The 17,771-nt window shown below is 33.3% G+C and overlaps 1 protein-coding gene across 3 annotated transcripts in view; it reads right to left on the bottom strand.

Annotated features, from left to right (window-relative positions):
• Positions 1-17,771, bottom strand: part of CNTN5 (contactin 5) — a 1,387,157-nt gene that overhangs the window by 1,355,709 nt on the left and 13,677 nt on the right. The gene's annotated exons all lie outside the window — the stretch shown is intronic.

Here is a 17,771-nt window from a genome sequence, read left to right as displayed (position 1 = left end):
ACACTACCAAATGTAACATAGTTAGCTATTGGGAAGCAGCAGCATAGCACAGGAAGATCAACTTGGTGCTTTGAGATGACCTAGAGGGGTGGGATAGGAATGATGGGAGGGAGGCTCAAGAGGCAGGGGATATGGGGACATATGTATGCATATGGCTGATTCGCTTTTGTGTACAACAGAAACTAACACAGTATTGTGAAACAATTATACTCCAATAAAGATCTATTAAAAAAAAAAAAGAGCAAACAGTGGTGTAAGGAATTCTCCAACCGTTTCTAAGGCAACACAACCATCTATCCTAAGAGACAACATTATTTAAGTTACCTCTGACCAGATTAAATTGTGCTTCTAGAGGATGCTTGCCAGTTTAGCGATAAGCTGAAATCTGGCCTACAGGTAGTGTCCATAATTTACCTTATGTTCTAGGAAAGTTAAGAACAAAGAGAAAAATTGTGTTGGGCAGGAAGGAGGTGTCATTTATATGTAGTATATGACAATGTGTTGGATCCCAAATTTGCTCCCTCACATAGAGGTTAAGGAGAGAACAAAGAAAGACACAGGCCATTGCCAGACTGGTAGGTGGCAAGTTTAATAAGCAAGGGAACTTACATACGAGGCTTGTCGTGGGCAACCTGAAGACCAATAGGTCTCCTCACTCACATACCAGAATCTTCAAAGTTTATATAGAGGCCTTAATGGAGTTGTCATGTATTCAGTCCAAATGGTCTCAACAATACCTTATTCTTTCAAGGCTACATCCTTGAAACAGCTGCTACCATGGGAACAGTAGGTGGGATGTACACACAAAGGATAATGGAGGAAAAAAAGAAATGAGCCTCTGATTGCCAGGATCCAGCTCATGGGTCAACCAGTGGTCACAATCTCCCAATGACTTCCTCTAACATAATAATCTTGTAAGTATTTTCCATGATTTTAGAATCATGTTTTCTTTGGCACAATATCTGAATCACTTCTGGTATTGGGTATGGGGAATGTTGCCATTAGGAAAGACTTGAATGGCAGCAGGGCCATGTCTCCCACTGTGCCAGCCAATAAGGAGGGACAGACTTAGTTCAGTCAGTCTGATGCTCCAAGCTGGGACCCTGAACATGAAACTGGTGATTCAGAAGGAGGAACTTTTAATAATCATTTCAATAGGATAATGGTGTCATCCAGTAACCACTGGAGTCAGTGTCCAGAATCTGCATTAGCCATGCCCTAACCAGGCTGTACTACTGATGTGTGCATGGCTCTGTTTCAAACTGCCTAGTTTCAAGTTGGCTCCCTTCATCTTCCCTTAGTTGTTTTTTTTGAGCATGGTTCTCGGCTTCATGTTACCTCAGTGTGCTACCTGAATACCTTCCAATAAGCCTATTTCTGCTTAAATTAAAACAGGTATGTATTTTTTGTCTGTACTCTTGACTGGTTATAATAGTATAGGTGTGCAAGGAATTTTCTTCTAGTAGAAAAATAAGTATTTGATGAGACGGTTGATTATATACTACATAGTTACTACTGATTAAGTCTAAGATTTGAAATAAAGTATAATATAAAAACAAATAAATAGGAAGAGGGAATATTGACATTCTTAAGAGGGAACATCAGATCAGTGAAACAGTAGCCCACATCTATGTTTATTGAAGCATGAAACAGGAAAATATCGCAATGAGAAAGCATTTAAAGCCACTAGGCCTTTAAAACCTAACACAGAAACTGAAAAGGGAAAACCTGAGGGTAAAAAGCAATGCAAGCCTTGAAATTGAAACTGAAGGAGACAACCCAAAGGCAACATTCACTGGAGCCTGGATGATCAGTCTGAAGGAATGGAGACAGCCTAAAGGGCAGAAATGCATTCAGGCCCAACAGTGAGTTTGAAAGGATTCCTTCAGGGAAAGATTCATTTGGTTCTAACATTAAGTTAGAATAGACCGAGCTTAGAGGCATGCTTAATACCCTGGAATTGAAAAAGTAAGCACATAACTAGGGGCAGCCTGCATTTTTTATAAAATGAAAATGAGTCTGATTGGTAAGAGCTGGGATGCAGCAAGCATTTAAATGTGCATCATAGGACCTATGAGATAACTAGACAATGAAAAAGAAAAGGAAAAAATGGGATTGGCAGTAAGCAGCACATACTGATAAAACCTGTGCTGAGTGTAACATTGTGAGCCAGAATCAATGGTGCACATCTCCTCAATCAGCATATATTAATTCTTATTGACTGATCTATTTTCATAATGTAAAAGACCTCTAGAAAATCAGAATAAACTGTACTCTGATAGTTGATGCTGAGTTAGTAATTAATATTAGAAAAATCTCTTTGCAGTATAGAGGAATAAAAAATATCTGGCATATCTTAAGATTAGTTATGCAGAACAGTAAGATTCCAACATCATTCTCTTAAGGAGTAAACATCTTGAATATTACAAACTGAAAAATGTGAGTTGTCTTAAAACAATTTGATTGGAATTCATATTTATATTTAGTCTTTCTGTCACCAGCCACATAGCTTAATATGGTTAATGACTAAGATTGTCTACATCAGTGGTTCTCAAAGTGTTCTCACAGATCAGCAATATTGGTATCAACTAGAAACTTGTTAAAATTGCAAATTCTAGGGTCCCAGCTTAGATACTTTGAACTCTGGGAATGGAGCCCAGCAATATGTGTTTTTATAAGCCCTTGTGTGACTGTGACTTAAGGTAGGGTCTACGTTATTCTTAGCATGACTACTATTCCAAAAAATTTAAGCCCAGAAGATGAATTTTCAAATAGCTTTGTTTATACTCTGGTTTCTCTTCAGACTGTATAAATCTTTCACCTTTTTCAAATAGCTTTGTTTGTTTCAGGAAATTCCTAACATTTCTGAACAATAAACTATGAACTAACCCCTCATATAAGTTATATTCTCATACTAAAAAAAATAGATTATTCAACTGGGCTTATCCATACAACTGTTTACTCTTTAGGCTTCTTTCAAAACAACTATGAAAATGTCACCCCTTGAACCTTGGCAATAAGGTGAGACGTGTTGGATTTGAACTTGTACTTTTTTTTTGCCAAGCTCCCCAAATGCTTCTAAGAATAGAGGACTTTTTTATTTAGAAATATACATATATATACACATATAACTTTTTATTTAGAAATATTTCATATATGTGAATATATGTATATGTATTTTTAGAATGCTTTTAGCAAGTCCTTTTTGAAAGCTTTCATCTCAATGGAAGCATGTTTTATTACTAACAAAATTACTATTTGTCTTAATATGTTTTCTTCTTTCCTTTCAGTAGAAGTTCATAAGAAAGAGGACAGGTATAAGTTCATCCATGAGCCAGCTCCAAAGGGCTAATGAGTTTGGAAGGTTTCACTGAATCAGCCTCTTTATAGAACAAATCCTGCCATATATCCCATATCAAAAAACTTAGGAGAATTTTTCTCAGACCTGTTTTATTTTGCCTGTAAAAGTCTGGTTCTGGGAGAGATCTTCTTCCTTCCATCCAGCTACCTCACCATCAAAAATCAACAGATTGTCTATTTCTGTATAACTGAATCACTGTGCTGTATATTTATATTTCAATAAATTCTTTTAAAGCAATCAACAGATTGTCAGATTTGTGATGAACAAGACGAGTTGCAGAAACATATAATTCAATTCAGTGTTTCTAATCTGATGGGTTTGTCCCAGTCTAAGTTCTTACACCCTTCAGAGTAAACTTGTGCTTCTTATATATATTTACACTGTAATCCAAATTTTTGTACTTACTTTTTTCTAAATGGCATAATTACACCATAATTTTCAGAATTACAGTGGGTGCTGTGGGGAATTTTAGACATGAAAAAAATCATTCACTTGAGGAGGCACCCTAAAATGAAAAAAAAATCCAATGATTTGTTTGTTTGGTTGATTGGTTGTTTTTTATTGGAATGGGAAAGTTTCCAAAAGAAATTCAGGGTCCAAAATTACTTCCTTAAAAGATTCCTTGGTCTAAGCAAATTTTAAAAATGGGGAAAACTTAAAACTCTCACTAGAGCCTCCCAAATCTCAACTTAAGCTTAACAGCTTTCTCTTACTGGTCTTCTTCCCTCATTCTATGCTCCTTTATTACCTGCTGCCCCTACTCCTTTTCTGTCCTGTTCCCCTTCTCTTATGACCAGCTAGAAAGCCAGAAAGCTCAATTACATCTTAAACTCCCTTCATAATAGGGAAATGCCCTTATGGCAAAACTTTCCAAATCCTAAACAAGACAAGGAAAAATTCAGATGAAGATTTAGAATAATTTCGGGAACACACATTCTATGATTCTCACATCTGAGTCAATTATTTCATATGTTAGTGGAAATCTCAGATGCAGATGCAAAAAAGAAAAGCACAAAATTGAAAGGTAGGCTGAGAAGGTCCTGAGGATGACTTAAATGGATCCCAAACTGCATATGAACACAGAAGGGTTTAGAAAAAATATACATGTTTGGCATGGTATTTTAGCTGTTACCTTAATTGTTTCCTATGAAAATAGACTGGACTTGAATTCAGGTTATAAACAAAGAATTAGTTCACTGGAGACTTTAAATAGACTCTTTGGAAACTTTAGGCATACAGGAGGAGATCAGAAGCAGATGTGATTCCAGCCCTCTCCTAACTTTTCATGAATGATTGTGAGTCAGAAATAGGGAATGTAATACATAGCAAATTTGTCTTAAACATTTTTTACCAAAAGAAATACCATTGTGCTGAATGGCTGTATTGAAACATAAGGGGATATGGAGGGATTTGAGTCTAAAACTAGGATGGAGTCTTGTAAATCATGGTTTGAAGCTTGGATTTCACCATGTACTAGAGTCAAACTTTTGAAGATGTTTACGTTGTAGCTGTTTTAAATGTGACATGTAAAACATAATCAGATTTAAGAATTAAAAAATTTTCTTTTGAGGTAGCATTAAAGATTGAAAGAGTACAAGACTAGACTCACTGGGCAAGTAGTCTGTGTGACTTAGAAACATTCTCTCTAAATTCAAAACATTTCCATCTCATATATCAAAACTGCTGTCTCTTCATAAAGTCAACTCATCTCATATGTAACCAATAGAAATGTTTTACAGGTGAACACTTGACCATATTAACTACTCTCAAAAATTTTTCACAACTTGCTAGTTCTTAAATTAAAACTTCTAATACTTTTCAAGATTTTTCATCCATCTTGCTCAACAAAGTTCACCCACTCGTACTATACATCTTCTAGGGATGTATGTAATATGTAGCACATACACAAACTATATATCATACATATAACCATACATCTGCCAGTTTTGCCTGCCTCCTGTGTAGCACACCCTTTATTCTACCTTGTTAAACCTCTATTTTGCAGTTTCACAACTGCCTTAGCACGACTGGTCTTCCCAATTCTGTGCCTCTATGATATTTTCTCTACTGAACTTTACTTTTTCAATCTCCAACGGTCAAAATCCAATTCATCCTTTAAGACCACAGTCAAAAATTACTTTTCAAATTTTGCTTCCCCAAAACTCCTAATGATAATAAATTGTTATTCTATTATTTTGGGGGTAGTTATATTGTGACACTGTGAGTTCTGAAGGGCATAAACACTTTTCGTGTATCTGTATAAACTCCAGGGCCTAAAATCAGGTAAATATACAGTAAACTTCAATGAATGTATGAATAAAGAGTAAACGGATAGATTGACTGATGCATAATCATTTGTATAAAGTTTCCCTTTTTCCCTTCATTAAATGATAAGTAAATGATTCTCTGAGCAAATGTTTTACTTCCTATGTAATGACTTCCTCACAATACACAGTACAAGTCTAGCAACACAGTGAGTAATCAATACCCACTGTTGACTGTTGAAGTAAAATAAATTTACAAAACAAGCCAGGCTTGTTTCTAGTAATGTAACTCCCCTTGGTGATTTTTGGCATGCTAAGTGAAATCACCACAGGAAAGTTTAAGAATGATGTACTAAATATTCCAAGTGAATGTTGTACTTTCAGATGTAGCACCATTGACTGCACTTGTTAGCGACACTGAAAATTGAGTAAGTCTCAAAAGTGAGAAAGTTCTGGCTGGCATTAATGATTCAGCTATTTGTCTCTTTCCCTTTAGGACCAAGTACACTGATGCCATTACACTGAATTAAATGAAACTATACAGTTAGAAATGACTTTCTTCAAATGCATTATAAAAAGGAGATCTGGCTTATAATTAGTAAGAATAATATGATGTAGGAGAGAAGTATACAGGCCTCCTGAAACAGCTTCCACTAATATTGCTGAAGTCAGGAAATTATTATTTTCCATATTTTTAGTGGTTATTGTATTTCATCCTCCTATGATTACTTTGGCCATGTTAAATAATACTATTCTGAACTTGAGTTGTAACATAACTAGAGTATTATATAATATACATATAAATATTAATACACACACAAAGCACACAGATGTATATTCACATGCGTAGTATATATATGTATGCATATGTGTGATATTAGCATATATATAGGATATTAATAATTGTTACATACTGAAATTCACTTAAGGAGCAAGCTATGATTCAAAAAATATGCTGTATTAAATGTATTACATGTAAAAAGCATTATTTAATATAAGAATATATTATGTTTCATTCCATGATTATTTCTTGAGAAAGGAATGAAAATATTGAAATTTCAAGAAACTGCTCAAGTTTATAAATTGCTAAATATATGCAAAGCACTAAAATATTAACTATGTGCCAAACACTTAGAAATATATTAGATCACCATTAAAGAGCCTATTTTTCCCTAGAAAAACAAAAGAATCTTAACCTGAATATGAATACTTGTATTCTACATTTGGATTTACTATTTCTTTTTTTTTTTCTTTGCGGTTTGCGGGCCTCTCACTGTTGTGGCCTCTCCCGTTGCAGAGCACAGGCTCCAGACACGCAGGCTCAGTGGCCATGGCTCACGGGCCCAGCCGCTTCGCGGCACGTGGGATTTTCCCGGATCGGGGCACGAACCCGTGTCCCCTGCATCGGCAGGCGGACTCTCAAACACTGAGCCACCAGGGAAGCCCTGGATTTACTATTTCAATTTAAAAAGAAATCCTTATTTCCTTAAGTTATGGCTTTCTTTTTCTCCAATGTTTTTTCTATTTGAAATATTAATTCTGATATAGAAGAGCTCCTTTTTCTCCTGACAAATACCAATTACTGAGTTAATCTAAATAAAAAATAGGACATCCTCCACCAAATTATAATATAAAAGCACATATATTTCAAATAATAGAAATATTATAAATTTATTTCCCACCTTTCTTCTTCACTCTCTTAATCATAAAAAAATCCATAAATTGTTTTAGTTTGTCTTTCACATTATATTTTCTAAAATACATAGTCTTCTCATTTTCTCATTTTCTACTTTTCTTTCTACTAAAGCGTCAGTCAATACATATCATCGGGGAGAGGTGACTGTTTTGTTTGGAAGTAATTCTCCATACTCAAGAATTATGTTAATAATCACATTCTGAAAGAATGTGTTTCTACTAGCTGTACTGCAATGGGCCCCGGATTTCCAATTTACAAGTTTTAAATTTCCAACTTACAAGCTTACTGTTTACTGTGCTATACAACAAAAAGCAGTTATCATAGAAACTAATTCATTGCATAATACTCTCACCATCAACTAGATTCACAACATCACCTAGTTTTTGGAAATAAAGTAAGAAATAGAACAAGCAAGATTTTATTATTTCCTTTTTAAAATGGGAAACATGGAAAACAGAGAGGATCAGAGTCACGTAGGGCTCTGACAAATTGAAAATATAAAACCTTTGATTTTCAGTCTTTATCAATCTTATTTAAATAATTGATGATAGGAATATATACAGATGTGTCTATGTAAGTATATATACTGGGACTTGAAGAAAATTATTAATTTGCCTCTGTTCTCTCACTTTCTGTTTTTATTCATATGAAAAAAATTCAGTATGTTTCATGTAGGTTTTCATCCTGCAATAACGAATAGATTTTAGATATACTTCTGGATTAACTGGCCCATAAAGGGATCAGGGTGACCATGGACAGTCAACAGTAAAAGGAAATAGGCTCATTTAAGTCATATTTCAAAAGGTAGGGAGAGAATTTCCATGAAAATCTGACACCTTGTGCATTCACTTTTCTGTTTTACTTCTCTACCTAGCTCAGGTGAATATGCAAATAAAATTAAGTCAATTGCTAGGATTAAGTCAACTGCACAAGCCACCCTTAATTTACTAAGCAATTCAGGTCAAGGAGGAAAATGAGGCAAAGAGAAGAAAACTTGTTCAAGTGGAAGCACCAAATTTTGAACCAAGATGACTTGGCTCCAGCATTACTATTGTTAACAGGTATGTTTGACTATATAGAGCAGCCATGGTCTATTACCATGTTTCTGAAATCTCTTCCAGAAAAGGGAGGGAGATAGATTGAGACAGGAGCAGAGCAGCAGCAAAATGAAAATTGATCGTGAATTAACACAAAATTAGCAGTGTTTTCAAGACATTACTATAGGTTTTTAGTCCAACTTTATACAATGAAAGCATACTAAGGAAAATGGAAGGATGAGCCACTTCTGGTGAATTTCAGCAGAATAGAAACCATCTTTGCCTAAGATGTGGACTTAGGATATAACTAATGGCACGGTGGTAGTACTCATTTCATTTGGGTAAATTCCTCTTGAATTTCTTTTCTAAATAATACAGAATTTTATGGTGTACTACCTATTAATAAGAATCTGGTTTTGCCAAACTAAAGCTGCAAGACAGTGTAGTCTCTAAAGAGTTACAAACTGAAAGCTTCATATGATGCACTAGAACCTAGAAAGAAGCAAATAAAACACAAATAGTGTAAACAATGCGAACAACCAATTTGTATCTGCTTCCTATCTAGTAATTTATTTCATAACTAATAGTATGAAAATATTTAAATAAAGATCCTAGATAAGTAAGATTTTTATTTTGCGGCCATTTATACAGAGTAATTCCTGAAAATAGAGAAAAACTGGAAATAATGAAACATTTTGATATTGATTTTGTTTAAAACTGGTCAATGTGCTTTTTTTTTTTTTTTTTTAATGACTGATATCCTAACATTGTAACACCAGCACAATTCATGACATCACCTCTGGACTGAGACTGCCTTGCTCTGCCTTAGGTTGTATAGCAGTACCTCAACCTTTTTAGAGCAGATCTTAAAGTCACTCCATTGATTTAATGTGTTGGGTCACCTTCAATTTTATCTGTAAACTGACATCAGTAGTCTGATTTACTATCATTTTAAGACTTAGTTTATGCACTGACTGTAAAACCTTCTGGGGAAAATGTAAGGAAAAGGGAAAGTTATTCCAATATGCTTTAAATAGGGTGGCATGATATTATTTTAAGTTTTACAGTTGTATATGTCTGTGAAACAGCTTGTTTTCTTTCCAATTATCTTTCGTAAAAATGAAATATACTGTTTTTTATTCATAAAAGGCATGGAAAAAGAATTAACTTTCAAAACACATTTTAAAAATATATTAGATACATTTAACTGCACAAATCATGTGAAAGTCTCATAAGCTGTACTTTTTCACAAGTACAAATAAATTTTCACAACTATTTAAAATGAAAATATATCTGAAAGCTGCAATGTTTTGCAAAGGAGGAACAGAACAGTTGTTAATTTATGTATGAGTTATCGAAATAGCCTGTGCCATGATTTGTGCTGTTAACTAAGACATTTTTAATTATTAGGGTAAAATCTCACAAAGTGAAAAGCTGAACAGTTGATCCTATTAAGAACTTATTTTCATTGCTCAGATGGCTGAATTTCTTAATTAGCTTTTACCGGATGAATTAGTGGAAACTGAGGTACATGTGATCAATACAAAAAATTTTATATACCCAGTTTTGGGAGCTTTTAAAAAACTGTGAAATTACCTATTTATCATATACATAATGTTAGTTACAATTTATATTTCAATACTGCACTTTAAATGGCCTAATTTTGCAAGACATACCATACACACACTCTTTTTGTTTGTTTTTTCCCAAGACCAAATGATACGATTAGCCTTATGTATTACCACTTCTCAATATTGATAATGATATAACATATATATATATAAATATTTCACTCACATAGGAAGAACAAATTAGAGTACTGGAATAGAAAAGGCTATTAAAATGTAAGTCTTTAATAAACTTTAGCTATTATTACTGATACCATTACTTTTTGGTTTTACACTGGAAATAAAGGTTCTAAATTCACTCATATTCTTTTTGTTTTGGTTAATCATTTAAAAATAGATAATGACTGCAATGTTTAAACGATATTCTCTCTATTTCTAAACAAAGAAATAAAAGAAGGTACATAAGTGTTGAAGTGGATGATTTTATAAATATTTATTACAGGTATATGAATAAACTTTAACTTTGAGTAGCTTTTAAAATGCTCCTTTCTACTAGTCCAGTTCAATTTTATTAAGTCATTCCTGAGATAAAATGAGGATCTTAGTCAATTGTATATGAGGCTTGATGTTAAAAATGTTAAATTACATTTCTGTCTGACAATAGACAAGTTATATTACCTAATTGCATTATCAGAAAGACAGCTGACTTCTCTTTTTTGCAATAAGGGGTATTAACCCTCTTCTAGTAAATAGTAGGCCTTGTGTAAGATGTTCTGTTGAATAAATGGAAAAGAAAAAAAAAATCTATGAGATATTGGATCGCATTCATTGTATCACTTAGTAAATGGTAAACAATTTATAAACAATATATCAGACAGTAGTTTTATTAAACATATAAATAAAACCTGTAAATCTATATTTTCCAAGAAAAAGCTACAAATTTCATTTATAATGTATATTATTTTTCTAATATCTTATATATACACTATTTTTTATATATCTCACAGTGAACACCTACAACCAAAATGTGCATTCCTTAAACTTGGCACTGTGCACAGAGGTCCCTTCCAGAGCATGCATTTGACAGCAGGACGGCTTACTCTCACATGGTGCTCAAGGTTCTACTGTGGTTTCATCATGATGCTTATTACGTGAGACCTGCTCACCAATGGCAGAGTCATTTTATTTCCTTACTATTTCTGGGTTTCAATGGGTTATTTTTCCCATTGAGTCTTCTTTAAATTATGTTAAATTCAATTAGTTTGTTTACCAAATATCACTTTTTACATTAATCACATTTACTACATTTACTACTGAATGCCTCAATGGATAGCCTTTTATTCATTATTAAGGACAGCCTTTTATTCAGCATTAAGACTGGGAGCTACAAACTCTTGTGATATCATAACAGTATCTCTAGCAATGATACTTCTACCCAGTAATGATCCTGAGATATATAATAAAAATGTACTGCACATTTTTAAAAAAATTGTCTTCAGTTCTGAAGATGGCTTCTACAACTGCTTATTTATAAGCATAAAGTAAAACCTTCTGTAATTTATTGAAATTCTCATTTCCTAATAAAATCTATATATACAGATACAACTATATTAATTTACTCAGGTAATAGATTTCATGGGACCAAATTAAGAACATGTTCCCACAGATCAGGAAAGAACGTACCATTTTAAGTTAGCTTTGAGAACTAAATGTGATAATGCATAAAACGTTTTTAGCATGGGACCAGGCACATATTAGTCAACAAGTATTATTTCTGTGCTGTTTTGATAGAAGATAGCTATTACAGCTAATGTTTAATAAAGACAGTTTCTAACTTTAAACTGAAGGATTTACATAACATAAGGGAAATGTTATTCTTGGATTAAAATTCCAGATTTTAAATGGGATTTAATAGGATGCAGCCTGGATATAGTGAGCATTCTTTAGCACTTCAAAATAATGGCTAATACTTACTTGGTGCTTACTGTATGCTAGGTACTGTTTCATGTGCTTTGCACACGACCTAATCTCAACAACATGCTTAAGAGATAAGTATTACTACCAACTTACAGGTGAGGATACTGACGCACAAAGCTACTAAATAACTTCACCTATAGATTACTAAGTGGCAAGGCTGTTTTTGCACCCAAGCACCTAGTTTGTTCACCTTGTTTCTCTTTATTATTATAACATTGATAATAGGGAGATTACTTTGAAATTTCCCTGTAACAGTTTCATTACATTGTCATTATTATCTTTCTATCTTGGGATTAACACTTTGTAGGGGGACTTGCTTTGCCTTTTCTCCAGCTGCGCCACTCCGCTGAAGGAAAAGATTTTGGTAACCAAGAAGAATTATCTGTGTAGAATCTGTATCCACTATTCCCTGCTCTAGATCACACTAGACTACCTGTCTCCAGGGCCTTATGTGCCTCTTACTTAAGTCCATCTCTTTGGGCATACTGGTATGCATACCTGTAGACCTGAAGGGTAGCCAAGATTTAGGGAAGGTGAAGGGTGTTTGGAAACGTGGGCTGGAATGTCCACCAATGTGCACAAAGCCCCTTGTGGTATAGAGAGGAAATGGCCAGGCTGACAATCAGGGTAGGGGCCTGAAGTCAGCTTCCTCCAGACTCCATGATTTTGTATCAAACTTCAAGGAGTATAAAAATTCCAAATTCCAGTATATGTATAACTGAGTCACTTTGCTATACACCTGAAACTAACACAACATTGTTAATCAACTATGCTCCAATATAAAATAAAAATTTATAAAAAAGAAAGAAAATAGTAGATATGACTTGAAGATATGATAGATGGGAATCATAATGAAATATAAATGGAATACAATGGAGCAGAAAAATGAAATGTTGAAAACACATGTAATGATTAAAAACAGAAAAGCCTGTAATAAAGTAAAATCTTAAAAAAACTTAAAAAATAAAGAAAAAATAAAAATATGTTTATCAATGTTTAAGAAAAAAATTCCAAATTCACAACTGATTTCTCAGGACTTATAAAGAGATATTTATCAAATTGAAGAATAGAAGTTCATTAGCTTAGTTTAAAACTTTTAAGTATTTACACATGATAATGGACACATGGACCAATAAATATGTTCTTTTCCCAGACTCACAAATATTAGGGGAGGGCCTGATTTTCAAGCATGCAGTTATATTTCATGTATAATATCTCATAACAGGATTTGATTGTTACTTCATATTCTTTACCTACTAGGTATAAGAAAGACTTATTTTCTCTGCAATGAATATTAATATAATTAATGCTTTAAGAGAGAGTATAGCACATGATAGAAATTTACTTCATGTTGTTTATTGAATAACTGGTAGACTATTTTTAGAGACATTAAAACAATTCTCTCACATTGTCTCATTTATCATCAGAATATCCATGAGTTCAGATAGTCATACAAAAAATAGAAAAGAGGACAACTCACTCTGGATGGCATTCAGAATCAATGTTAGAAATCTCTAGGCACTCAGATTTTTAGTTAATATTGCCTAACTTAATTCTAATGTCTTTTCTGTCTTTAAACTGAGATTGCCTTAATTTTATCATGGGAAAAAGTGGTGTCAGTAGAAAAACATGAATGTGAATAATACTTAGTATTAGGAAATTATTAAGATTCAGTCAATGCCATATAGAAAATTGAGCTTTTTCTGGTTAAAGACACTAAAAAATTAAATGTCAACAATATTTTAGCTACTTTCTAAGACAGCAGTATCTTTCTAGGCTATTTTCATATACATCCAATGACCATTCCTTAATTATAAGGCATTATACCGTTTTACTATGCTTTAAGTATATCACACCGGATCTTTGATAATGCAACTTCTAATTATTCTAATATGATAAAATAATGAAATTTAAAAGTTAATTCCCATGGCACCTTGATTTTATTCCTCTAGTGCTTAGCAACATTCTAGGAAATGAGTTTTGCAAATATTGTTTAAAAAACACTTTTTTCCCATCTTCTTTCCTACAATGTATTCTCCATTCTCCAATCAAGGATAGGAAAGGCTTTAGTCAAATTAATTCGGGGTCCACGGAGATACCACTATTGAAGAACGGAAGGTGTACGGCTGAAATGGTTTGGGGGGCCTGACAACAAAGAACGCGAGGTGGATCTTGAGAAATTTAAATTAAATTTTAAATGTTTGAGAAGGAATCACAGTCCCTTGGAGTTATGGCAGCACACTAATGAGATCAATGGAAACGCTAATTCCTCAACTAAAGAACTGTGCATTAAATAGCTATCCCAGACTGCATCTGTGTTCATTCACCTCTTCATTTATTTAATAAGTATTTTATCAAGTGCCCAATATATTCCAGGCAATGTACTAATTGCAAAATACACAAAATAAAATTTGAACCCTTACAGAGTTTCAAAGACAAAAATGTGCTATTTATCAAATAAATACTCAAATAATTATATAATCTCATAATTTGATAAATGTTGCAAAAGGAACAATTTTGCTAAAAAAGAAAATTAAGAGATAGATGGTTGCCTTTTTGAGGAAGTGATACTCTAGATATAAATGGTAAGGAGTATTCAGGTAAAGAAAGAGGAAGGAACACTTCAGGCCAAGGAACAGTATGCAGAGGCAGTGGGATGGAAAACATGCTGGCATATCTCCATATGCCAACAGCTACTTGCATTGTTTCCATGAAATCATCATTACAAAACTAGGCTTGTGACATGCCAGATTAGACATTTTTAGTCTACAAAAAAACTCAAATAAGTATTATTGATTCAGGCATCAAAATTAAATTATGGTCCTTAAACATGTAATAAATAGCACTGTGTACGCTGCCCATAACTATCACCAGGTTCTTTCTATGTGTGCTAAAAACTTAAAGATTAAGGGATACTATTTATTGATACTATGCTATTTATTATTCTAGCAAATTTAAATAACAAAATCTAAACTTCATTTCATGGGTGTAATCATACTGAAATGAAAGAACACGGTAGGATTTGTGTATCCTTCAACAAGCATTTGCTGAGCGTCTTATGTGTTTGGTGATGGGAATAAAGACTAGTAAAATGATCTTCATTGAATTGAGAGGAAGAGAGGTAAGGTATGCCAACAAATGAGTCTGAAGGAGAAGGAAAGTGTGAAAGTACATATAAGGTAGTAGCTTGAGCAAAAGCAGGGCAAGAAGGCAGCTTACTTTTACTTTTAAGACTGGACCAGCCTGCATATGTTTTAGGATGAAAGAAAGCTAGTGAAGTGGAGAGACTGAAGGTACTAGAGAGATGGAAAAAACCTGAGGGGTGGAGACCCAAGAGAAGGAAAAAATGATTGAATAAAAGCAGATGTGGAAACGGAAGTTTTGAAAAGGTAAAATTCGCAGGTAAGTTTTGAAATAATAAAATGAAATAATAAAAATGTTCAGATATGGTTTGTGATAGTAAATACCTACTCCATCAAAGTTAAGGTCATGTTCTGAAAATTCAAGGCCAGCGTAGTCTATCTTACTCAGTTTTGTGTCCTCAATGAATAAATGAGAAATGAGGAATAGAGATTTCTAGATTTGAGTAGACTGGTTCAAGTTAAAACAAAATTACATTTCTTCCTCTTTATAGCTTTGGTTTACATCTCCTAAGTTGGTTATTATTATTACTATCATTAATATTACTATTATTATCTGGAAGGGCATTAATTAAATTTTGCAGTTTTGTTTTTTAATTTTATAATGAAACCTAAAATTATGACTAAAGAAATGTTAATGCTAATATTTTGGATTTGTGACAGCTTTTTCTTCTTTTAACATAAAAGGTAGTTGAAAGCATATACAATATTTCTCTACATGCATCAGCAAAACCATTTATATACTGGATATTGTGAGGTTTTGCTTTATGCATAAAAAGTTCAGAGTAAACTTGATACACTGTTAATATTTAAATATGTGTTTGTGCCATCCACATGTCAACTTGCATTGCACATAGTAAACAGCAAATAAACACAGGCTGAATTGAAGGGTACCCATTTTTTACTTTTATTTTTGCATGATCTCTTAATATTTCTTTTATTTTTCTTGGGTATTTTTCTTTGAATTTTTACAGCTTCAGGTTTTTAAAACTTAAATTATGTGGAAAGAAATATAGGTAACTGGTAAATATAAAGCCTAAGAATAATGGCGTCAAATATTATCAAACACCAGTATTATACTCATTAATCAGGCAGGTACAATATTTATTCATGTATACTAGAATGTATTTAATGTACATAATTATTTTCATGATAAACCTTTGCTACAGGAGTTTTTTCCAATACTAATAATTTAAGTCATGTCTCCAGTCTTTGAGAGTTTTCACAGTATTTGGGAAAAAAAACAACCTATATAAATATAAAAACAAGTAAAATGGTTTTGGTTCTAATCGTTAAATTATATTTTCTTATTTTTGTTTCAAAATTTACAGACATTTGTGTCATACTTAATCATCTTTTGCCTTTTTCTCCAGTAACTGCCCCCCTCTAATTGGCACCTTGGTAACAGTAGTCCAAAGTGTCCAAATTCTTATCCCTCTGCTACTGAATAAAGACCTGCTGGGGAATTGTTTTTATCAAATTGATTTTACACCCAAATGAAGGATGAACTCCCCCCAACCCCCCTTCCATCCTAAAAAAATGCTAAGCCTAAAATTACCGAACAAATTAAAATGGGTATATGCTATTTGAGGTTTGGGGGTGTTTTTTTTTTTTTTTTTTTTTTTCCTGATACTCTGACATGCTATACCATTTTTTTAATGTAAAAATCTCTGAAATTTTTCATAGATGTTTAGGAATGCCAAGGAACATTCCTTTTAAATGTTTGATAGGGCACTGCTGATTACCCCAGGCCATCTATTTCTCAGCACTAGGACCACAGAAGCTAATACCACAATTGGTTTCTTTTCTGCTTTTGGATTCAGTGCTCAGCAGCAAGTATACACACTCATTTGTCTTCTCCCTTGTTAAGCAACTGCCCACTACTCTGCAAAATCACAGAGATGAGAAGGTAGTTTTAGTTGTGCACACTGGAATGTTTGTGACTCAAGCTAGCGTCTTGTGTTGGACACTTGTAAACACTCTATTTTTCCCTGATCTCAGAAAGGAGTCTTGGTCTTCTATTTGATTTCTACTGTGTTTGCTCTTGAGGCAGAGAAAATACAATGAACAGCAGCTTGGCTTTTCTGAGTTTGTCTAGTGATGGAAAAAACAAGAATGTAGATCCTTACACAGTTCAATAGTATTTCCTGTTGATGATACAGAGCTCTTGTTCAGAGGGAACTCGTTCAAAGAATGGAATCTTAAGATAAAGAAGAAAGAAGCACAGGGAATAAAGGAGATAACAGCACCCCCAGACTTAAATAGTCAGTGATCTGAAAAGCTGAGAAACACCTTTAGGCTTGTTGTGATCTATGACCTTATGACATTGAGTTTATGGACTCAATTTTTAATTGTTATCAAAATGTATACTAGAATGAGGGAAACATTATTTTTATGGATAAGATAATTACGCTTTATTTAAAATAGACCCCAAAAGAGATATCTATGACAAAAATTTAATTATATTGAAAAGATACAGGAAATGCCTTTTCAGTTTTCAGTTAATTGTTTATTATTCTTTTGATAACTTTGCTATCTGATAGATATGTACCACATGTTACCAGGTTGCTAATTTGTTGAACTGGAATAGAATTCTATGATAAGTAGAACTCAGAATTAAGTTTATAATTTATTTTACTTACAGATAGGACATTTTACTTACTGCTACTTGAGCTTTGATTCAATGGTGAAATTCAAACAATGTATGATACATTTTTCATTATAAAAC

The sequence above is a fragment of the Pseudorca crassidens genome, chromosome 9, assembly GCF_039906515.1.
Source record: "Pseudorca crassidens isolate mPseCra1 chromosome 9, mPseCra1.hap1, whole genome shotgun sequence".
Lineage (NCBI taxonomy): Eukaryota > Metazoa > Chordata > Mammalia > Artiodactyla > Delphinidae > Pseudorca > Pseudorca crassidens.
This window is presented reverse-complemented; position numbering and strand designations above follow the sequence as displayed.